Below are 23,624 nucleotides of genomic sequence, written 5' to 3'. Positions count from 1 at the left end.
GAGAAGGCAGAGTTGGGGTGGCGTTGGCTCCGGAGTTGGCCCTGGTGTCGGTTTCTTCGTGGCACTATTTTTGGCAGATTTTTTTTTAATCCTTGCTCTTTATCACAAGCCTGTTGGGCAAATGACAGCGGAATCGCAAGCTTGAATGGGCTTGTCTGACAGGCCAACTTTTACCCTGGGCTCTGCTTGCCTGACTTTTCAAAAGGAACTTCGAGCAGAGGACAGTAATTTCGTATTGATTCCTTGCTGTAATTTGCTTTGGGGTTGAAGATGTAGCGTTTCAGTTGCCCTGGGTGAGTGGGGTAAGGAAGGAGGTGGGCCGGGCGGGTGTTGCTGTGAAGCAACAGCCCTCAAAACACTGACTGGCAGGCAAGGACTCTCTACCAGGTACAAACAAGTGCATTCAAAGGACTTCGTGATATATTACCAGCTCCAGCAGAAATAAAGGCCACTGGTAACGGAAGCTTCACAGTGAACATCTCCATTATTCAAGCACATATTAGAATATCTTGGTGGGGGGTGAGTAGGCAGAGCTCAATGGTAGAGCACATGCTTAGCATGCCTGAGGTCCTGGGTTCAATCCCCAGCCTCTCCATTAAATAAGTAAATAAATAAAAATTTAAAAAACAGTCCATCAAGCTTCACTATAAAAAAAAATTTATGCCCCACGCTTTAAGCAGAGGAGTTGGGTTGGTTTTAGGCCAATAGCAAAGGTACTAGGATGGTTCTAGACACAGTGAGGAGCAGATGGGGCCCAGCTGAGGATGCAGAATTCAGCTGGGATGAGGGTCCACTGGCAGGTACAGGCCAAATGTAAGTGACACCCTCAGCTGATGAGAGCTGGTGAGGCTGTGCTTGGAGCACCCTCCTAGGAAAAGGACAGAGGCTCATGAAAAGGTCACCAGACATGGTGGCACCCAGTTTAGCAGCAGGAAGCAATGGCTTTTCCTGATTTACAATCTGCATCTCCCTCTCCCCCAAAGCGCCTCTCCTCACACTCACAATGGAAGCCACACTGCCTGATGTTTAATTATTCTTCCTGCAGATGGCCGCTAATGTTTCATGTTTCTTGCTCCCCTGGCCTGTATGTTGAGGTCAGGGACCAATATCCAGCCCTGTCTGTGTGCCCTGAGGCTCTTTCCCAGGGCTCAGCACAAACCAAGACTCAGTAACTACTGGGAGCACATCAGAGCCTTCAGGCATCACTCAGAGGTGCTGGGGAGCCAGCGAGGCAGGTGCTTCAAGGCGAACAAACCCCAGCTTGTTCTTGGTGGGACATCAGGATGCTGACAGTCTGTCCCACCCACCTTCTGTGCCTTCCTGCCCGTGGCACCCTGTGCTGTGTCTGCCAGCCGAGCAGAACTGAATGCCTTGAGCCTCTGTGCCTTTGCAGAGGCTGTTCCCTCTGCCTGGCTGCCTTTCCCATGTTCTATCTGTGGATTTGTCTGTTCAGCTCCAGGTCAACTCTCCCTTCCGGACAGAGCTGCCAGCATCTCGTGGGCAGAGGTGGTGACACTTCCACCTGTGGGTCCAGGGCACTTTCTGGGGGCCTGATACAGCGGCCCGGCTGGCGGGACCGCCCTCACGATGCTACTGCTGGGCTGGCAGGTCTGCCCTTCTGTGGGGCTGTGAGTGCCCCGAGGGCAGGACCACCTTCCTCCTCACCTCTCAGCACCAAGCTTGGCCCCCAGTAAAGGTTTACGGAATGAGTGTGTTTCCCGCCCTGGGCAGGTCATGGGGAAGGCAGGATCAGGGCCCAGTAGTAACGTGGGGACACAGCCACGGGGGCCCCACCGTGAGACTTGAGAACCGCTGCAGAGAAGGCAAAACCCCGGGGCCCCTCCTGATGCGCTGCGGCCTTCAGGCTCCGTCCTAGATGTCTGGGGACATGGTGCTGGTGTCCTGGAGCTCCAGCCTCCTCTTTTTTTTTTCTTTTAAATTGTTTATTTATTTTACAGTGGAGGGACTGGGGATTGAACCCAAGACCTCGAGCAGGACCTCGTGCTCGCCATGCGCCCTACCACTGAGCCACCGCCCCCGTCGTGCGGCGCTCTGCCCGGGACCGCAGCACTGTTCTGCGTGAGCCCTGGGGCTGGGAGACACGGTAGCCAGCTTCTCAAGCGGCCTGAGCCAAAGAACCGGTCCCCGCATAAAACAGAAACCATCATCATCGTGATAAACACGGTGGGGCCCTACAGGGAGCCCAGGCGAGCAGGGCTCTCCGTGACAGCGTATGTTCGTCCAGAGAGAGGTCGCTTACTGGTTCCTTCTGGGCCCAGAGAAGTGGCAGTCACCCATGGAGGGAACGTTCCAGAAGCGTCTGTGTCTGAGATGGAGCTCATTCACCTCGCCTCGGGGGAGAGGAGGGCAGCTCCCTGGCAGAAGGGAGCCAGCTACCCCGGGGGACTCAGAGCCGCAGACTCACACAGCTGGAGAACCTGCACACTCCGAGTCTGGAAGGGAGCACGCAGGTCATCGGTGTCCAGCTCCCCTCAAGGTTAAGAATGAAAAATGAGTCCCAGTGGAAACAAAGACTTTCACTCACTGGCAGTTCCTAGTACGGAGCCCCGGGGGGATGCTAATCTGAGGACCGAATCGGAAACAACTCCGACCTGCCACCCGTGTTCATTTTGTGGTATTTCTTGCTGATGGAGGGGTTGATGTCGGGGTTTATCTGTCCACTCACCCCTCCATCCATCTAGTCCTGCCCCTGCCAAGGTAAGACATTAAGACATGAAGAGCACAGATCTTGCTTGTCCTCATTCCCTCCTCTCCTTCTTGTTTTCCTCTCCCCTCTAGGATGAAGATGAGTGTTACCTGGGGCCCAGCACATGCTGGGCTGTGGGAGAGAGGCCAGCTGCAGGGAGTGTCATGGTGGGGTTTTGGAAACTCTCCAAGTCCCTTAAACGCCGGTGGTCGACATCCCGCAGCCAGGATTGCTTGACAGAGCATGTGACAGGGGAGAGCTTAATGAAAGCACTCAAGATGTGAAAGGGCTCCCAATGCGCCTGTCCCTTGTCTTCACAGCATCTTCCAGCGTCAGAGCCAGGGGCGGGGCGGGGGCCACTGGATGGAGCTAAGGACAGAGATGTACGTGGACCACCACTGGAGCTGCTGGCTTCCCGTGGCCGGGAAGACGACGCACCTGGCTTCTGCTGGGCGTCCTGAGTTAAATATCCCAGCCGGCTGTGAAAGGGGCTGGGTGGATCTGTGAGCAATAGCGATGTGGGTTTTTTACAGAAGCTAAAATACAGGGAATGAAATCTTGTGCTTTCTGGCCACATAAATGGGTCTCTGCACGAGGGTAAGGATTCAATTCATTACACAGGCAAAAACACCCCTAACCTCTGCGAACCCCTGGCTCCCCAGGGCAGGATGGGGAAATAGGGGGAAAGCGGAGAGATTTGTTCCAAGCACCAGGTATTCGCCACCACACGAATCAGGAGCTCGGACTTGCTGCCCCCCACCCGCCTCGGCTGAGCCAGGGCGGCAGCTCCAGAGTTTCCAACGGCTTCTCCCTGTGTGTGGTTTATTACACACAATCTGTACGGGGGCTGTTCCACCCTTAATGGCAGTCCTGAATCACTCTCTATTTCCCATCTTTGCCTGCAAAACAGCAACCCTGAGCTAGCGCGCCGCCATAAATACCGGGCCCCATAAAGCCACTGCCGTATAGATTCGCCTTTTTGTGCGTGTGTCTGATTCACTGGCGCTCTGGCAGCCTTCCAGGATCGAGGAGAGGGAAAACCATCCTGAACATCCCAACAGCCTCAGTTTGATCTGCGGTACCGAGCGACTCATTTCCACTTCACAGGCTCTGCTGAGCTGGGCCACAGAAAGGCAAATCCCAGGCGAGGCAGGGGTGGGCGGGAGAGGAAGGAGGGTGCAGGAGAGGGAGGGAGGGCGGGAGCGAAGAGCAGCGAAGGGCCGCATCTATTAAGCTGTTTTTCTTTTGGTGAAAAGAAGCACTTATCAGTGATTTCATATATCATGTGAGAGGTGGCTTCCTACCAATTTCTAAGAATCCAAACAACCCACTGACATCATCTGCTAAATATAGCTCTGCCTTTACTTTAGGTGAATAAATAATGTCGCTGGAAGGGAAGAGGCTCTCTTCGGTTACATGTTTATTGTGATCAGGCTGTCAAGCTTGTGTCATCCAAAGAATAATGTCCAAGGAGGAAGGGCGGGCAAAGAATCTTCAAACCCTTTCAGGAGGTCACTGTTGAAGACCCATTCCTGCTGCCTTCCCAGCTGCACCCGGCTCTGAGAGGGAGGTGGGGGATTCAGGAGTTGGGGGTCTTGGAAGCCCTGACAAGTAGGGGTGTGTGTGTGCTGCTTGTATGTCTGCTCTGCCCTCCAAACCAATAAGGAAAAGTGACTGGTCTCTCCGGGGCAAATGCACAGAATGAGGACATTCAAGACAGACACGGCCATGAGCTTTCCATGAGGCTGGGGTGGAGGTGAGCGGGGCTCAGAGAGAGAGCAGGGTGGGGTCTGGAGTGAAGATGGCCAAGGCATCTCCCTGCATTCGGCAGGCCTTCGGGTAACGATGCTTATCCAACAGCGGCTGGAGATTCCACCCTCCAGAGCGTTGGCGTTTAGCATGCTGTGTTGAAGCCACAGGGAGAATTCAGACTTATAAGGAGACCGAGAGCTCTCTGCCTCCTCTCCCAGGACACGCTTCTCCCCGGCTCACTCCAAGGCTCCCATCGAGGAGGGGGCCATCCGACAGGGCTTGTAGGCACTTGGAGGAAGAGCAGCTCTAGGGAGAAGAAAGGCAAGAAAATTAGTGCGGGGAGATAAGGAGGCTGTGAGCAAAATAGCTACTGGAAAGTGCTGGCGCCCTACTAACATCTGCAAGGTTTCTCCTCACAGTCAGGGACACAATAGAGGTGGCTACTATGGAAACAGGTGTAAAAGCGCAGAGAAAGGAGAGGGCTGGGTGGAAAGAGGAAGGAGGAAAAGGCACACAACACTTTTAAGTCATCAAAGGGGAATACCACAGTCTTTCCATCTCCGAGAGGAACGTTGAATGCTACGAGCAGGGGAGGGGTCGGGGCTCTCAGACAGCGCAATCCCTTTCCCCCAGAAGCCTGGGTATTGAACCTGCTTTCCTGCGGTCAAGATCGTGGACCAGGAAAGCATCTCTAGGCTGCTCTAGTCTAACGTCCGCAGCAGACTGCACACCCTGCTGTGTTTGGCCATGGCCTTCGGTAATGACCTTGGAGAGATCAGGTCATTTTTCCGTGTCGTGGTTTTATCACTGACCTTCCTCCAGGGAGGCGTGATGAAGCACTTTGTTCAAGGAAGAAGGGACGTTGCTGTTTAAGGCAGACACATGACGGAATGTCAAGAGCTCTGGGTGCAGCTGGGCAAGACACGTGCTACCGCAGCCAGTGCCCCGAACGCATCCCAGAGAGCCAGGGAGGCAGAGGCCCAAGCTGTGTTCACACCTAACCAACGTCACTTTGCTTCAATGTGGGTATTAATGAAATGAAAGTGTTTTCTCCGGCAGAGGGGTGTTTTAATGAGTCGTTCATTTTTCATCCCAGGACTTAGAAACACGGTGCAGCAGACATAGGTGCTCTCAATAGAAATAAGATGTGAGCCTCATATGTAACTTCCAATTTTCTAGTAGACACATTAAAAAGCTAACTAGGAACAGATTAAATCAATTTTAATCTAGTTGATTTGACTCCAGTATACTCAAACTATGATCATTTCAACATAATCAATATAGAAGTTATAAATGAGATATTTTATCTTCCTTGTTTCCATACTGAGTCCTTGAAATCAGGTGCATGTTTGACACTTAACAGTAAGAGATCTCAATGAGCCACGTCTCAGGGGCTCAATAGCCCCATGTGGCTAAAGACTACTGTATCAGACAGCACGGCTCTGTATTTTCCATTACAGATATATAAAGAAAGAACACAAAGAAGTGAAAATGGAAAGTGGGTCTATTTGGCTTAGGCACTGATTCTCCCCACTTGCCTTGTCTCACCGTGGGAGCAATCATTACACCCACACACGCAGTTTGAACAGATAATCAACCTCAAATAGCTGTCTTTGCCCTTGAACAGTGGCCATCCTGTGGTTAGGATGAAGGAGAATTTCCGCCTAACAGCCTCAGCCTCTGGGCCAGTGAAATCAGACAGACCGAGTTCATGTCACGTCTCTGTCACTTTCTGAGACCGTTTCTTACTCTTTCTGAGTTGTCCTCAGTTGTGAAATGAAAACACTGTTTGTTGGGTCACAGGTTTGCTTTTCAGATTAAATAAGGTGAAGTCCAGCAGCAGGTCTACCATCAAACAGATGTCAGTGAGGGGAGCTCACGTCCCATCCTTCCCCAGCTCTGGTCTACCAGTCTGCCCTCAGATAGTGAATCTTCTCGAGGCCTCTGTGAATGAAGACACTGGAATCGTACACTTCTTCCCATGGTGGGAAACTGTTAGAGTAGAAACACGACTTTAAGGACTGGGATCAGCCTTCTCTCACTGATTCAGTTCAGGCTCGTAGCTGCATGTTTTCCCAGCACAGGAAGATACCAAGACTCAGTCAATCAGAAACAGCCCTTCTTCTGATGGCCATGGACCACATGGTTAAGATATTTTGAAAAGATAATTCAAATGCATCCTTTATTTAAAAAAAAATTTTGTTTTCTTTTGGGGGTGGGAGGTAATTAGGTTTATTTATTTATTTTAAATGGAGGTACTGGGGGTTGAACCCCAACCCTGTGCATGCTGAGCATGTGGTCTACCACCGAGCATATCCTGCGCCCTTAAAGGGGTCCTTAATGTTCTGAAGCTCTCAATACAGTAGCCATTAGCCACATGTGGCCATTTCATTCCATTGGTTAACTTGTTTTCTCAGTCACACGAGCCACGTCTCAGGGGCACAGCAGCTACATGCTGCCAGAGGCTGCCAGCCGGACAGTGCAGAGACACTGGGACGTCCCGTCGTCACAGAACGTTCTTTTGCACAGTGCCGCTCCAGGGCTTTCAGTCTTGCCTTCAAAATGCAACCAACACAAAACCCAGAAGGGGCAGGACTTTGAGAGTAAGCAGGTCTAAGGTCAGACTGGATGAGTGTGAGCCCGACTTCACCCCTTTGGAGATACATCGACTTTAAGTTCCTTAACCTTTCTGTGCCTCAGTTTAATCATCTAGAAAGTGGGGATAATATTAATTGAACTGAATTCATTGGGCTGTTGTGAAAACTAAGGAAGGGAAGCCAGATGAAGTGTTTACTACAGTGCCTGTTGTGGTAAATTCTAAATAAATATTATGTACTATTATTAATTCTGCCCCATTAACTGTATCTAAAAATAAGAGAGGATTGGGTTCTTCTGAAAGGGGAAGTTATCCTTGGTTAACTTAAGAAAACTTCTTAAGAGAGATAATCCCTTGAGCTGTGATTCAAAGGAAGGTAGGGGTCTTCCATTCATTTGAAGCAACTACTCATAGGCATCCTTGAGCATTTACTATGTACAAGACACTGTTGCAGACACAAAGATGGCCCTTAGTCTAGGAGAGGAGAAAGATAGACCATGTTGTCATGAGTAAAGGCAGTGAAGGGCTGATGCACAGCGTGTCTGCTGAGCTAGAAGGGGACCCTAATCTCAGCTGGGAGGCCAAGGAGGCTGTTTCAGAGGGCGCAGCCCCTGAGCAGACCCTTAGAAGGAAGGGCAGGACAGGCACGAGGAGGCGGGCAGAGTGCAGGAGTCATCAAGTGGCGGCTGCAGCCCAACATCTCAGCCTCTGCATCCCCGGGGACAGTTAATCAGCCCCTTGCTAATGGGAAGATGGGCTCCAGCCTGTGCCTGGGTGCCCCCTGCATGGGCAGAGCCCCTCTGGAGTGAGGATGGCCCCCCCATCACCATGATTAAACCAATAGCCCTGACACCCCACTACAGGGACAGAAAAACTGGGAGATCAGATCAAATTTAAGCACAAGGAATCAGGCAGCCAGCCCCAGTATTATCCTGGCTGTTGTTCATTCTTTTAAGGTAGCAAGTTTAGCCCAGTGGCTCATCTAAAAAGGGCCCGTGTGTCTGCATCTACTGACAGACCTTAAGTAGTCTGCTGTTCTCTTGGTTTGCACCAAGGATGAGAAAGAAAAATCCTTGTACTTTCTGTCTGGGTGGCAGCCCAGGTTGAATAGGGGCTACATCAACAAAAAACCAATAAACAAACAAAAAACAAAAATAAAACAAAACAAACAAAAAGCAAAAAACCCAAACAAAAACTTTTTAACAACTTTAACAACAACAAAAAAAAGCAGAAAAAATTAAAAATTAGAAACAAAAAAACAAAACAAAAATAAAAAATAAAAAGGGCCTGTGTGTCCCAGGGAAGGAAGTGCAGGGTGAGCCAGGAGTTGGGGGTCAGGACGGGCCTGTCTGTCTCGAGGCCACGGGCAGATACCCCAGCCTTCTGCCTCCATCTGTATGTGGGTCCAGCACTGCCAGCCCAGTTGGAAATGAAAACCCAGAAGGGTGTGTTTCTGGTGACTGGGAATCCCTGAGAGGCCTTACAGGCCTGGGAAAGCAATGAGCCTGTGCAGTCCTGGTGGTCAGGAGGGAGGAGGCCAGACCAGCATTTCCACAGGCTTCTCCCGGCGTCTGGGGGCTCAGGCCTCCCCAAAGCCCGGAGGTTAGGTCATCGAGCTCCTACATGGATGAAACATGTTGCTCCAGACCCACACTTACGCCTGAGGATGGAAACATTGGATTTCCCCTCAGGGCTTCTGATTCCTTCTCTGCTTTTCCTGTTCTGTCCAGCCGTTGTCAGAGGAGGAAGAGGCCTTTCCCAGCAGACTTCTGTCTTCCCGTGGCCCTGCCTCTGCAGACCCCCGTTCTGAGCCTCACAGAGTGTGCCCGTCAGGGGAGGCCCGCAGGGCTGCCTAGGACCGTCCTTGGAACAAGGATGCACCAAATGCCCATCTATCCCCGGAAAGCCCTCAGCCTGGCCCAGCTGGGATGGCCAGTCTCCTGCCTCTGTCCAGAGCCGGCCTGGGCAGCGGCTGCATCAGGAGACGTGCATGAGAGGAGGGACCTTTCTCTCCCCACAAAGAGCTTTTTATAGTCTGGCAGAGAAGGAAAAGCTGAACGTGGTTATTTCCCCCCCGCCTCACCCGCTGACCAGAGCCGGAGCTGGTCAGGAGTCACAGACGTGGAGGGAGAAAGTTTCACCTGCCCGGCTGCCCAGAGCTGCTCCAAGCCCAGCTGGGCCCCTGGCGCCCCGGCCTGCTGGCAGCCACAGAGCATCTGTCCTGTCCCTCTCCACTGGGTCATCGGGACCCAGGAGGAGACGGCGGGAGAGGGGTAGGGTGTCGTGGCCTGATCCCCGCAGGTGTAGGCTGCGGTGTGCTGGGCAATGTTTAACAACGGGCTCTCTGGGGTGGGGGGTGAGCCCTGACTTGTATCATTTGCCAGTGTCTGGGGGAGATGCTTCATAGCTGGTTTCCAGCTCCTGATGTGATGTCACTGACCAGGGTAAGGGATAGATGTGCACCATGGGCTCCCGGGAGTTGTGCAAGCCAGGTGAGGGTCCTTGTGCTGGGCCTGTGAGGGATCCAGCCTGGCCCTGCTCAGAGCACTTGAGACAGACAGGCTCTCACTGCGTGCGAGGGTGAGGCTGAGAGTTAACTTACTCACTATGACGTTAAACGGTGAAATGAGATTTATCCGGAAGCAGGAGTTCTAAGTGATGAGATTGACTCTCAGGAAACAAATGGTCTAATTGGTTGTGGGTTTGGGTTTTTTTTTTTTCTCACTGTTTGAAAAATTTATTTATCTATTTAATTTTTTGATGGAAGGACTGGGGATTGAGCCCAGGACCTCATGCATGCTAAGCACACACTCGCCCACTGAGCTACACACTACCCCCAATAAACGGTCTAATTGTGGCTGGTGTCAGACCTGTTCTGCAGTGATCTGAGGCAGAACACAAGCCATGTTCTCCTGCACAGTCACTGTGTGTTACTCACTGAAAAACAAATACAAAGAGAAAGCAATTATTTTTCTTCACTATGAGAAAACCTAACCTGTGGGTATAATTCAGAATCAATTATTAAACCACTTTTTGGTAAAACAGAACATGCAGTGAAGGCAAGGAGGGTTGTTCATCTCATTTAATAGTGAATAAAATGGCACCTGACCAATCTGATGAAGACAGTAAGTCAAACTTAAATGCTCTGGCATTTGACGTTGCTGAAACTACTAATTTTATTAAGCAGCTTTTTACATTTAAAATATGCAAAAAGCAAACAAAATTTAGTGGTGAAAGTAAAATTAAATATTTAATGACATAATTAAGTCTTATTAATGGTATGTTCCTTATTTTACGGATTAAATATTCACAATGATTATCACCTTTCATCTTTATTACTTAAGCAATGTGTTTTTCATAATTATTTGTTGGATATTTTCATTAACACTTGATGAGTATTAATAGTTAAAATAAAGAACAGTTTTTATTTCAGTTGTAATGGCTTTACAGTGATAATACTATATAACTAAGTGTTTATAATGTGTTCTACTGTTAATATTTAGATGACTGATTTTTGTTGCCACAGAGTGGAAACGTGGGTCCTTATGGGTGACAAATGGCAATCAACACCTTCTTCCATTATTCTTTATTATTTAATCTACTGTTCTTAATGTGGCTTCACTGTGGGAGAAATATGAATGGCAAAGTCACAACTAAAACTAATCTTGAGGTCTAATCTTATTCTTGTGTTAATAACGGCTTGCCTGTCTTTTAGAGACATCCTAATTTGTTTTCCATTTTTGCCTCACTTCCCTCACCGTTTTGGTGCATCAGAGGTTACACAGCTCCATGACATTTAAGGCTTAGTATCTGGTGGCTTCACAGATATTTCTCTTCTGGGACAAATGACCAGGGTTTTCCATCCTGGACAATGTGAAGTGAATGCATATGGTTCTGCTAACTTTCCATTCAGACAGCGATCGTGGAGAACAAACAGGAACAGGTCCAATCAACGTGCAGAAATGAAATGCATATGGCGCCACAACTCCCTGCACCAAGTGTGGCGGCCACATTGCCGTCGGCAGCACAGAAAGCTGGCCACCTCCGAGGCAGCCCCGGAGCTGCGCCTTCTCCACCTGAGGCTTCTTCCCAAACCTTCAGTGCATTTCCCCTGAGGATGACCAGCAGGAAGATAACGGCGATGCAGTCTGGTCTCCCTGCAGTCGCATTTCAAACAGTTCTGATCCAGATCCCTGCTCAGCCTTCTGTGTCGGGTGAGAGCAGGCATCCGAGTGCAGATGGAGGCTGCCAATCAGAACAGGACGCCCTTTGGCTTCCCTCGGAAAGCTTTTTCCTCTTGGGCAGAAGGCATCTGCATTTTTAAAGCCACAGCCTGTTCGAAAGAGCCCTGCACCACGAAAATGTACGGGAGTGAGGATGCTTCCTAGCCATTAACAACCTATAGGAAATTTATCACTTAAGCTTACAAGAGCCCCCATGCGTTTCAGTGGCAACTACGATTTATTGAGAACCTACCTTCTGATGCGCCATTTCTGACTCTCATGAAAGCCCCATTTTAGGGACAAACGGAAGCTGGGTGTGCAGGTTGGGCACTCTAAAGTCTTACCAGTGGTGATGGGCACAGCTGGGATTCAAACCCAGGTCTTTCAGGCTCAAAATCCTGGGGTCTTCTCATCACCAATTGATATCACCTCCCTCATCAGTTATTCCTCTACACGGTTATAGAGGACACAAGCTCCAGATGAATCTCATTGTTAAGAAAAGCTGAAAACACACACAGGCACAGGCGGAAGGACTAGGTCCCCCTTGCCCATGAAGCTGGTGCCTGAACCTCTGCGCAGAAGATGGGCTGGGTGTGGTCACGCCCCACGTGGCCCTGGTTGGGAAATTCGATGCTCTGTTCACAGACTTCTCTCCCAGAGCACTTTTCTCTCTGGCCAAGCTGTCCTCACGTGCAATGAGAAGGGGCCAGCATTAAGTGTCTGTGGGTTCCCCAGCCCCCAACAAACAGCTGTCCTGGAATATCTGGGGGGGGAGGGTAAAGCTCAACTGGTGGAGCGCATGCTCAGCACCCAAGAGGTCCTGGGTTCAATCCCCAGTACCTCCTTCAAGCAGAAATCAGTGCATTCTCTTAATAATGGACATTTGGGTTAGCTCAAGTGTGGGTTATTATGAATAAATGTTTTTGTATATATATGCATGCATCTTTTTTATAAATATGTTTTCATTTACCACCTGAGAGCAGATCTATTGGGTAGATACGTGCTAAATACATCATTTTGAAAGAGACTTCCTGAGGTATAATTTACATACCATAAATCCACTCATTTAAACAACAAAACTCTTCAGTTTTCATGTGTGTAAATGTGCAGTGTTGTGTCTCCCTCACAATCCCATTTTAGAACAATTCTATCACAGGAATAAAAGATTTCTCAATCCGCACTTTTATCATCTTAGTTTGACACAGTCAGTCTCTCTTTCTCTTGTTGAAATGCTTCCATGGTATAGATTCCAGTTCAATACATTCTACCATTTTTATAATTATTTTTGTGGTTGTTTTCTTTATTTTTATGAACTCATTGACCTTTCATTCTGTGACTCCACTGATGGTTTCTACTTTCCTTCCAAACCCTTTAGCATTAGTTTGACTCAGGAATCCAGTCTTGATCCAGTTTTCTCAGCCACTCATCTCCTTACTGACCTCATCCAGGCTTGTGGCATCCATGACATCTGGACTGTCATGACTTGAAATTCATTTTTTCATTCCAAACCTTTCCATACATTCTAGATTTATGCCCAGCCAGCTGTCTCCACAACATCTCCATGTGGACATCTAACAAGCCAAAAGCAGATTAACCATCTCCCCTGAAGCTGCTCTCCCTCATTCTCCCCTTTTTGTGACAGTAACTCCATCCTGACAGGAGCTCAAGCCCCAGTTTTGAGGTCTTTCTTGACTTCTCCCCTCTCTCCGCCTCATCTCCTCCCCGTAAGCAAAGCCTTCATGTTCAATTTCAGACTATGTCCCTCATTGGCCTCCCCCTATTCTACCTGAGCAGAGCTGCCACCACCTCTTGACTGGATGGCTGAAGCTGCCACTAACCACGCTCCTTCTGGGGTCCTCACTCCTGTAGGCTGTTCTCCACCCAGCATCAGAGGATCCAGTCAGGTCACTGCTCAGCTCCTTCTGCCCACAGCTTTCCATTCCTCACAGATGAAGCCAACATGCACACAGCACCCATGAGTCCTACATCACCTGTCAGGTGGTTCCCTCTCTGATCTAACTCAGCAGCCTGGCCGGGCCGCACTCTGCTGCAGCCTCACAGGCCTCCTTGCAGCTCCTTGATTGTGACGGGGTGCTCCTGGCCCATAGCCTGGCATTAGCTCTTCCCTCTGCCTTGAATCCTCCCTGGACACACACGTGGTGGTCTCCCTCCTTCCATCAGGTCTCAGCTCAAATGCCTGCTTGTCAGTAAGATCTCCCCAGGTCCCTTGTAGTGATCGTGCAGTAGGAACAGTGATGACAGCCCCGTGCATCACCATCCGTTCCACCTCCCTGCCTCATTTCCCTTCAAAGTTTTCTTACTGTTTCCTATGTAAAGTGCAGTCTTTTGTGAATTGTCGAATTCTTAATTGAATTGAATGTTTCATGAAGGAAGGTTTTAAACCAATCTGTTACTTCTTTATCCCAAAGGTAACACTCATTACATGGTAGGTGCAGTATGAATGCAAATGTAAGAATGACTGAATTGCATGAGAATCATAAATATATTTCATTTTATATTAATAAACCTATGAATTTTTCCAAATCTGCATGTGGACATATATGTCAGCATAGTCCATTCACTCTTTAGTCTGCTGATGGAAAATTAATTTCTCCAAGAACTTCTTGGGAACTAACTCTAGGCTTAAGAAAATTTCATAGAAAACAGTAGAGGAAAAGCTAAAAAATAAATACTTAATACAGACTGAAACGTGGCCACTGGTGGTGCAATTTCACCTAATGGAAGTTGGAGGAAGTGTAGCCCCGGGGAAGAGTCATAATCTGCCACTGTGTCCCCCTCCGAGTGTGAGGAAGGTCGCATGTCCATGGATGTGTACGTGACCAGTCTGGGAGGTCGCAGGTCTGGAAGGCTTGTCAGTACCTGCTTCTGCTCCTCCAGACCTGGCCTCATGCAGATTGACAATCAAGTTCAGTCCCTGGGAGTTTCCTGGGAGTGTCTGTCTTTTCCTGGGACATGACTGGGAGAATGAAGCCAGCTGGCTCTCTCTTCTTTGGAAGGCAGAGCTGGGGTGTGGGTGTCACCCAAGGACATTTTTCTCTATAGAACAAAACTCAGGTTATGAATGAAGAATCATAGAGGAAAATGAGCCAGTCATTCATTGTACAAGACGCCACAGATTATACTCCTGCCATTTGGGGCAGAATCCGATGCTGGTTCTGGTCTCATGGGCCTCCAGTTCTTCCCTGGATTTGCCTCTTCTCTCCCAGTCATGCATTTGGCTCTTCTTGGCTGTGTCCTGGGGAGGGTTCTCGGTCAGGACCATTTCTTCTTTTGTGGCCAGAGGCAGAACCCAGGGTACTCCAAAGTACCGGCTGTGTTAATTGTCCCTTCCTTCATATCCCTTTGGAGGACCAGGCAGAGATTCTCAGGTTCACATTCCCCACAGAATGCCTGGAAGATGACCTTCCTGGGCCGTGTTGCTAGGCCTGAAATATCATGGAAGGGAACAGCTTGATGGTGTTCTCCTGGGCCGTTGATCCTGATGGCAAAGAACTTTCCAAAGACATTGGGAGCGCGGAGCTCACTGAAAGCCCTGCTCATATTAGGAGGTAGCAGCGGGGTGTGTAAAAATAAATGTACATAATTTATTTATACCATTGAGTGTAAAGAAAGTCATCACTGAATCACAGAATCAAAGATGTGGAATGGAGTTTAGCCCACTCGGTTGCACACAGAGACATCAGGCGCCTCTCATGAAGACACTAAGCAATGCACCAGACAGTCAACGACACTGGAGGGTGGCTGTTACCTGACTGACACAGCCCACAAAGCCCCCACTCCCTGAGGGATGGTAGGTTGAAGAGCGCTATGAACACTCAGCCTGGATCTGGGTGAAACCCCTTGACCAGGGATCCTAGTCCAGAGGAGACAGCCCGACACAGAGCTTAGCATCATCACTTGTTGTCCTACTGAATGTTCACTTAGAATAATTCTCAGTATTCCTATATATGAACACTGAATAATCTGAACTTGAAATTAAGAACGTACCATAATAAGCACCAATAGATGACATACTTAGGTAGAAATCTAACAAAATATATACAAGATTTATATGAGCAATATGACAGAATAGTGATGAAATAAATCAGAGAAGAATTAAATAAATGGAGAGAGATTCCATTTTCATAACTAAGAAGACTCACTGTTAAACTGTCAATTGTCCCCAACCTCGTCTACAGATTAAAGACATCCTAAATCAAAATTGCAGTAAGTGGTTTTATACATATAGACAAACTGATTCTAATCTCCATTTGCAAATGCAAAAGCCCCAGAATGGTTACATACTATGGAACAAGCAGAAGAACAGAGTCAGGCTATGCCTAACGTCCGGATTGAATACGAAGCTAGAGCAGTCAATGAAGTGTGCGTGTGGTGGTGGTGGGAACCCTGGAAATGGTCAGCACTCGGCACAATGTGATGGGGCATTTAGGAGGTGGGAGAAGGGTCCAGATGAAGAGCCATATGAACTAGAGCTTGGGGGCAGGGAAGATTTGAAGTCTGGAGGCAAGTGTGGGAAGAGATCCCCGCATCCTGAGGGAGGGGACAGCAGGCGCCACGGCACAGGGGTGTGGAGTACACTGCTGTGTGCCTGGAAGGTGGGCTGAGCACCTGGAGCAGGTGTAAAGGCATCCTGTCCCTATTTCACGCTGCAAACCTGGCCCGTGTGCATTCTAATATTCAGCTCCTGCTGTATGCAGTGATCATTCAATGCAGAGCAGGGTAAGTCATACCCACGGGGCTGGACTTCCAGGAGAGAGTCCAGAGAATCCTCATTCTGATGAGTCACCTTGGATCTTTAGCAATACAGGCTGGCAGAAGGGGGGGCTTGGATCATGGCGTGTTCACAGAAGTGGGTACATGTTGGGGTGAGCTAAGCATGACCCTCAGGGGGTTCCCTGGAACTGCAAGTGATCAGGACAGAGAGAGGGAAGGAAGAGTTGGTCATCTATGTCAACATCTGCCCACATCTGGGCTGCACCCATGTTCAGAGCAGGATGGCAAAGTGCTCCACCGGTGGATGAGATGTCTCTTTGCAAAATTATTTTCCAAATGTAGCCTTCACCTCCATTTCTGGGTGTTGGGATATTTGTTAAAATAGACCTTCTTTCTCAGCAGTACCAGGGATCAGGTTGGAATCTGTGTTCACTGAGGTTTATAAAGGTGGAAGTCTGCAATCCTCTTTCAAAAGACAGAGTGTAAAATGACCCCTTCCTCCAGGGGTCATCTACAGGTAGGGAGGCTCCAAGTTAGTGCTTTTAAAATTTGGGTTTATTTCCCAGTTAGAGTTTTCCAATTCTGTGAATCCTTTTTCTTTCAGGAGTATAAAAATTACATCTCTCTCTCTCTGTATTTCACCTGAAACTTCAACTAGACAAGCCACTTAAGGTATTGCAGCAAATATTCTGTTTGGATGTACACTCTTCCTTAAATAGCCCTGGTTATGAAGATGGTTCTCATGATGCGTCCACAAGTGCCTGGGACCTTTGCACCTGGAGTGTTATCTGAGCTGCTTAGAGCTTCCTCTTGATACCTAAAGGGCAACTCAAATTCAACAGTCATGAACTGTTCTATGTCCTGCAAAACCTAAGAATTGGCATCTACTCTTTGCTTTTCCCCCAGAATGGAAAAAATGGCTGTAAAATAATTATCAAAAGAAAAGCTAACAGACTAGCTTCACTTCTGTTCCCTAGAAATGGCACCATGAAACCCACTCCAGCTTTATGGCCTCCTACGGCCAATGTACTGCCAAGCAGCCCCGGGGGATCCAGGCTCAGTGCACCTTCAGGACAGCTGGTACAGGATTCCTTTGCTGGTCACCTGACTCCCTTGGGACACCTGGGCTTCAGTTCTCCACTCTCTTCATCTGTGAGGCATCAAAGAACAGGACCTGAGAGCCAGGCTTGGGCTGAGTACTGACCCTTCCATCTAAGACTGATGACACCTGACAATAATCACTTGTCTTTCTCAGCCTCAGATTGTCCATCCATATAATGGACCCGATAGCTAGTATCTTAAAGGTCATCATGATGACTGAATGACTTAACACGTGTGTCTAGTGTCTAGGCTTGGATCTCTTCCCAGAAGTGTCTTCATCAGTTTCTTGCTACCGTCCTGGCAGGCTCAGGTGTATGTACTGTTTGAAAGGGATGTGGGGGTCTAGCTATGGGGATCTGGGTGGCAGACTTACACAGTGTGGGATAAGGGATTCAATGGGTCATGGAATGACCCTCCAAAACATGATGCCCTGGTGAGTTAACTTCTCTAACTAAGGACACCTCAGTAGGCACAAGTACAGGCAATGGAACAAGACATCCAAAGCTGAAACCTCTACCCCAGATGGAGAATCTCCAAGCAAAATATGAGTTGGCACAGACTGAGGGAATTTCTGTTTTTACTTCCTTAAATTTTTGCAGTATTTCATAAGACTGGATCTGAAGTTTTCCCAGTGGGAATTTCAAAATATTTTGCAGGATTAGTTTGACTTTTTAATAATTGGTTCAATTCATTTCTAAGACACAGAGTTTTGTTTTATTACACTTTGTGTGTTTTTATAAATTAGTTTTTAAAACATTGTGCATGTGATCTCTGTAGGAAAAAATTTTTAATCTGTTTTTCAAAATATTTTCTTAGTATTATTTTAACACCGTCAAGTTCTACAGAGAATTTACTGGATTTGGTTCTTAATATTTGTTATTTGTGTTTCTGTTCTTTTTTCATAAATAGTTAGCTAGTGGCTTATTAACTCTATTGTTATTTTTTAAAATTCCTCTTGTTTAAGTCCTTATTAAGTATTTATTTCATTTTATAGATTTTTTTCTAATGTTTTCATTAAATGTTTTTGAGCCTAGTGTGTCACTTCCTAAGATGATCTTGAAGAAATTAATTTTCATCAGCAGAGTGACTGAACTCTGCTGGCATATACGTCCACATGCAGATTTGGAAAAAGTGACAAATTCATTAAAATAAAATAAAATACATATTTGATTCTCATGCAATTCAGTCATCCTTTCATTTGCATTCATACTGCATCTATTACGTAATGAGTGTTACATTCAGGATAAAACAGTAACATATTGGTCTAAAAAAACCCTGCCCTCATGAAACTTCCAATTCAGTTAAAAATTAGACAATTCACAAAAGACTGTACTTTACATGGAAATGGTACAAAAAGCTTGAAGGGAATGAGACAGGGAGGTGGTAGGGGTGGTGATGTATGGGGCAGTCATCATTGTTCCTAATGTGTGATCACAAGGGACCTGGGGAGATCTTACTGACAAGCAGGCATTTGAGCTGAGACCTGAAGGAAGGAGGGAGACCAGACCACCACGTGTGTGTCCAGGAAGGATTCAAGGCAGAGGGAAGAGCTAATGCCAGGCCCTGGGGCAGGAGCACCCCGTCACAATCAAGGAGCAGCAAGGAGGCCTGTGAGGCTGCAGCAGAGTGCGGCCCGGCCAGGCTGCTGAGTTAGATCAGAGAGTGAACCACCTGACAGATGACGTAGGACTCATGGGTGCTGTGTGCATGTTGGCTTCATCTGTAAGGAATGGAAAGCTGTGGGCAGAAGGAGCTGAGCAGTGACCTGACTGGATCCTCTGATGCTGGGTAGAGAACAGCCTACAGGAGTGAAGGCCTGGGAAGGAGCATGGTTAGTGGCAGCCACGGCCATCCTGTAAAGAGGTGGTGGCAGCTCTGCTCAGGTAGAATAGGGGGAGGCCAATGAGGGACATAGTCTGAAACTGAGGATGGGGTTCAGTGATGGGGAGGAGATGAGGCGGAGAGAGGGGAGAAGTCAAGAAAGACCACAAAACTGGGGCTTGAGCTCCTGTCAGGATGGAGTTACTGTCACAAAAAAGGGAGAATTAGGGAAAGCAGGTTCAGGGGAGAAGTTTAATGTTTTTGGCTTGTTAGATGTCCACCTGGAGATGTCGTGGAGACAGCTGGGTGGGCATAAATCTAGAATGTATGGAAAGGTTTGGAATGAAAAAATGAATTTCAAGTCATGACAGTCTAGATGTCATGGACGCCACAAGTCTGGATGAGGTCAGCAAGGAGATGAGTGGCTGAGAAAGAAAACTGGATCAAGACCTAATTCCTGAGTCAAAGTAATGCTAAAGGGTTTGGAAGGAAAGTAGAAACCATCAATGGAGTCACAGAATGAAAGGCCAATGAGTTCATAAAAATACAGAAAACGACCACAAAAACAATTATAAAAATGGTAGAATGTATTGAACTGGAATCTATATCATGGAAGCATTTCAACGAGCGAGACTGACTGTGTCAAATGAAGCCAATAAAGAAAAGTGGATGGAAAAATCTTTTTTCCTGTGATAGAACTGTTCTAAAATGGGATTATGAGGGAGACACAACTCTGCACATTTACAAACACAAAAACCAAAGAATTTTGCATTTAAATGAGTGAATTTATGCCTTGTAAATTATGCCTCTAGAAATCTCTGAATAAACAAAGATGCATTTAGCACATATCTACCCAATATAGCTACTCCCAGGTATTCATCATACAGAGTAAATAAAAATAGATTTTAAAAAAGAGGTGAATAAGTACTAAAAAATATTTTTTGTAATAACCCACACTTGAGCTAACCCAAATGTCATTAAGAGAATGGACAAATATTTTGTGATATAATCTTAGAAGCACAAATTATTCAACCCTACAAATAGAATGAATGGAATATTCAAAGAAAAACATTTACCTCTAAAAAACGTTACCTAGAGCCAAAGAGACAGACATCAAAGACAACTGCTGCATCTCTTCCCAACTCCACATGGAGCGACGTCTGATGAGTGGCTAGAAATCAGCCATGGTGGGATGATTGCCACCACTGAATTGGCAGATACTAAAATCAGGACTCCTCCCCTCTCCCCAGGAATGAGTTGTTAAACACTGACCAGCTCACCCTTCCTGGGAGGGCCTGAGGGTTGTCAACACCCAGATTGCTGGGCCCACCCACCCACAGGGTTCCTGACTTAGGACGTCAGGGGTAGGGCCTGAGAAACTGCATTTCTGAAAGTTCCCAGGGACACGAGGCAGCTGGACTCAGAGTCAGAGGCATACAGACCCTTTAGCATCATGTCCAAAAGGAAAGTCATCATCCTTCCCTCAAGCCCGCTATTCTCCGTGTTGTGTGTGGGCAATGGCAGCACCTTCCGCCCAGTTTCCTCAGCCAGAAATCTGAGGATTGTCTCCTCCACTTCTGGGCTAAGTGATCACCAGATCCTGTCACCTCTCTTCCATCAGCCCCCTCTGATCCTTCCCCTTCTCCCCGATCTCAGGGCCTGGGCCCAGCCTCATTCACCCTCCCTCCCTCCTGTCTGTTCTTGTGCCAGCCTCCCAGGGAGGCACCCAGCTCTGCTCCTCACCTGTTCTGGTCCATTCTCCATGTCACCTGGCGGCCTGGTCCTTATAAGCTGAGCCATCCATCCCATCATAGGATTCCAGCATGAAAGGGGTCCTGGCTCCCGATTCATTCTCTCTGGGAGTCCTTCTGTCTGGAGGTCCCCTCCCTTCATCATCCTTCAGCCCCCACCCCCATCAGGGCTGGGCAGCTGTTATTTCCTCTGGGATCGCTGCACCCTCTCCGTCCCCACGGCCTATTGAAGAACATCGATTCACATTGTTGCCTTCGTTCCTGCTGTACAGCGTGGTGATTCAGTTATACATGTATATATATATTCTGCTTCATATTCTTGCCATTATAGGTTATTAATAGTTACTGGATACAGTTCCCTGTACTATTAAGTCATCCATATCGTTTATCTAGTTTATGTATAGTCGTGTGCACCTGCTAATCCCACCCTCCTCATTTAACCCTCCTCACCACCATTTTCCATCCTGGGAACCGTAGTTTGTTTTCTATGTCTGTGAGTCTGTTTCTGTTTTATAAATAAGTTTATGTGTATCATTTTTTTAGATTCCATATACCAGTGATATATTTGTCTTTCTGTCTGACTTACTTCACTTAGTATGATAAATGCCGTGTCCATCCATGTTACTGGAAATGACATTATTTCATTCTTTTTTTCTGGCTAAGTAATATTCCACTGTGTGCATATATGATACCTTCCTTATCCATTCATCTGTCAATGGACATTTAGGTTGCTTCTGTGTCTTGACTGTTATGAACAGTGCTGCTGTGAACATTGGGGTGCATGTCTAAGAAATCTAGAGATAGTCATACTAAGTGAAGTAAGTCTGACAAAGATAAATACTATATGATATAACTAATACAAGAAATCTAAACAAATTGCAAAACCGATACCACTTTATAATGAAGCCACTGGGAGAAACTGCTTCTCAGGGGGTTACAAGCAAGATGAGATACTCCAGCTGAGTACAAATCCTCTTGTTCCTGGTGGCCTCGCCTCTGTTTCTACTGCAACTGGGCCTGGATAAAACCTGACAGCCAGCCTCAGCCTTGGGGAGAGGCATTTAAAGACAGAAACATAAATGAAACAGCAAATGAGATTGTCAAGTCTGTCTGGAGTCAGCGGCCCATCATGTGCCCATCTGTCCCTGGGCCACTGCATGTCCACCAGAGAAGGTCAGCCTGCCAGATTGTGTGACTGGTGAAGAGGACAGTCCCCCTGCCCCCAGCACTGTGGTACTGAGAGTGGACAGTGGAACCAGACTGTATTTGATCTCAGCTCCAGCCCTGCTACCTGCATGGCCTTGAGTCATGAGCTCTGAGCTTCTAGCCAGGGCCTCAGCCCCTCTCGAGTTTGCTCTGGAAATTAGAAACCCTCAGACCTCAGGACGCTCTTACCCATCCCTCCTGTGTGGGGGCAGTTTTCTACTGGCCACACAGACTGTGAGCACTGGCCTAGACAGACAGACACACACACACACACACACACAAATAGACAGACCCCCCTGTACCACTGTACATTGAATAAGGATGATGGGGTGGGATCAGAAGAGGAACAGACATGGAGGAGGAAGTCAGAGGAAGAAAAACATGGGAGGCATCGCCTACATGGGACACCACTCCCCCATTGTTTAGGCCTTATTCCACTTACACCAGAGGACAGCCCTAGAAGTACCGTGTAGAATCACCCCCACTGTGCAGGTGGGGAGACAGACAAGCCTGGACAGACACCAGGACTTATCCAGGATGGAGAACAGGTAAGAATGAAGAGCTGAGTCTGGAAGACATGTGATCTCCTCACAGCTGTGCACAGAGCCTCCCCGGGAGCCATGGAGAGGGCACGGCTGCTGTAACTGTGGAAGAGGTGGGTTTGTGAGGAGAAGGGGGTGAGCAGGCAGCAGCCCAGAGGGCTGTGTGTGGAGGTGTTGTCTGAGGAGGGGGGTCAAGGAAGTGGACCCCAGGAAGTGACATCACTTCCTTGACAACAGACCCCAACAGAAATGGAACCTGGTTACCAGGCACCCACATTCTAGTGACGGCCCCTGCGCGAGCTCACTTGACTGGAGACAGTTGAAGAAACATGTCCTCTTCTTGTTTCCCCGTCTCCCGGAGCTTCTCCGCCAGGAAACCCTGGACTGAGAGATTGTTCAGTGGCTGTAGGCGTCTGTGGAACCCTCAACCCAGATGCCTCTGGACTGTTTTGAGGTCACCTAAGGTAACGCAGGGTGGCCTGGAGAAGGCCAGTGTGGGACCAGCCTCCATTGGGGGCCCTCCCTGGGCAGGCCCACTTCTCATCTCCATGTCGGGGAAGGGGGACTTGAGGGGAGGTGTCCCCTCTGGCCAGGAATGGGTTGTTGAACACGTGGTAATCTGGCAGTCCTGTCACGGCCGCACACAAGGACAGGGCTGATAAGGGGGAAAGAGGAATCCTGAGGGGCATCTTCTGCCAATGGGAATCCAAGGCCCCCACTTTGTCAGCTTTGTCCCTGGAGGAGGTCTGTGCAGACAGTGGTGTATATGTGTCAGGACTGGAGATGTCTTATGGGTCGGAGAACCACTAAGATAACCAGACAGGGCTCTGAGGTTTCTGCTTGGCCGCTGGGCACTGTGTTTGCAGGACTCCACACAAGAGATGGGACAGGGCCTGGTCCATGGAGTCCCCCACTCCATATCCCTGCAGGAGGGGCAGGTGCCCCACGACACCAGCAGAGCCCAGGACGGGCGGAGGGTGAGTGTGAGTGAGGAGACTCAACGTCCAGGAAGCCTGGATCCCAGAGCTGCCCTGCTCCTCCCCTGGGCTCCCTCTTAGAGAACTGCTGGCCAAGGAATCTGATTCCTCGTCTCCCCCACCCGCCCTCACAGCCCAGGCCCTGCCTCAGCCAGATGCAAAGTGAATGACCACATATGAGTCCAAATCTCAGAAAGAGACTTGGACAGAACTT

The 23,624-nt window shown here is 48.3% G+C and overlaps 1 long non-coding RNA gene and 1 pseudogene across 1 annotated transcript; one reads left to right on the top strand and one right to left on the bottom strand.

Moving 5' to 3' along the window:
* Window positions 1–4,110: 4,110 nt before the first annotated feature.
* Window positions 4,111–9,993, bottom strand: LOC140699224 (uncharacterized). The gene is made up of 2 exons (XR_012077237.1): window positions 9,926–9,993; window positions 4,111–4,765 (listed from the first exon to the last, which is right to left on the bottom strand). It is a non-coding gene; the product is annotated as an uncharacterized lncRNA (long non-coding RNA).
* Window positions 8,057–8,177, top strand: LOC140699935 (small nucleolar RNA SNORA31; annotated as a pseudogene).
* Window positions 9,994–23,624: the final 13,631 nt, after the last annotated feature.

This window comes from Vicugna pacos, chromosome 11, assembly GCF_048564905.1.
Source record: "Vicugna pacos chromosome 11, VicPac4, whole genome shotgun sequence".
NCBI lineage: Eukaryota > Metazoa > Chordata > Mammalia > Artiodactyla > Camelidae > Vicugna > Vicugna pacos.
The sequence above is the reverse complement of the archived record's forward strand: the minus strand, read 5'-3'. Positions and strand labels throughout refer to the sequence as shown.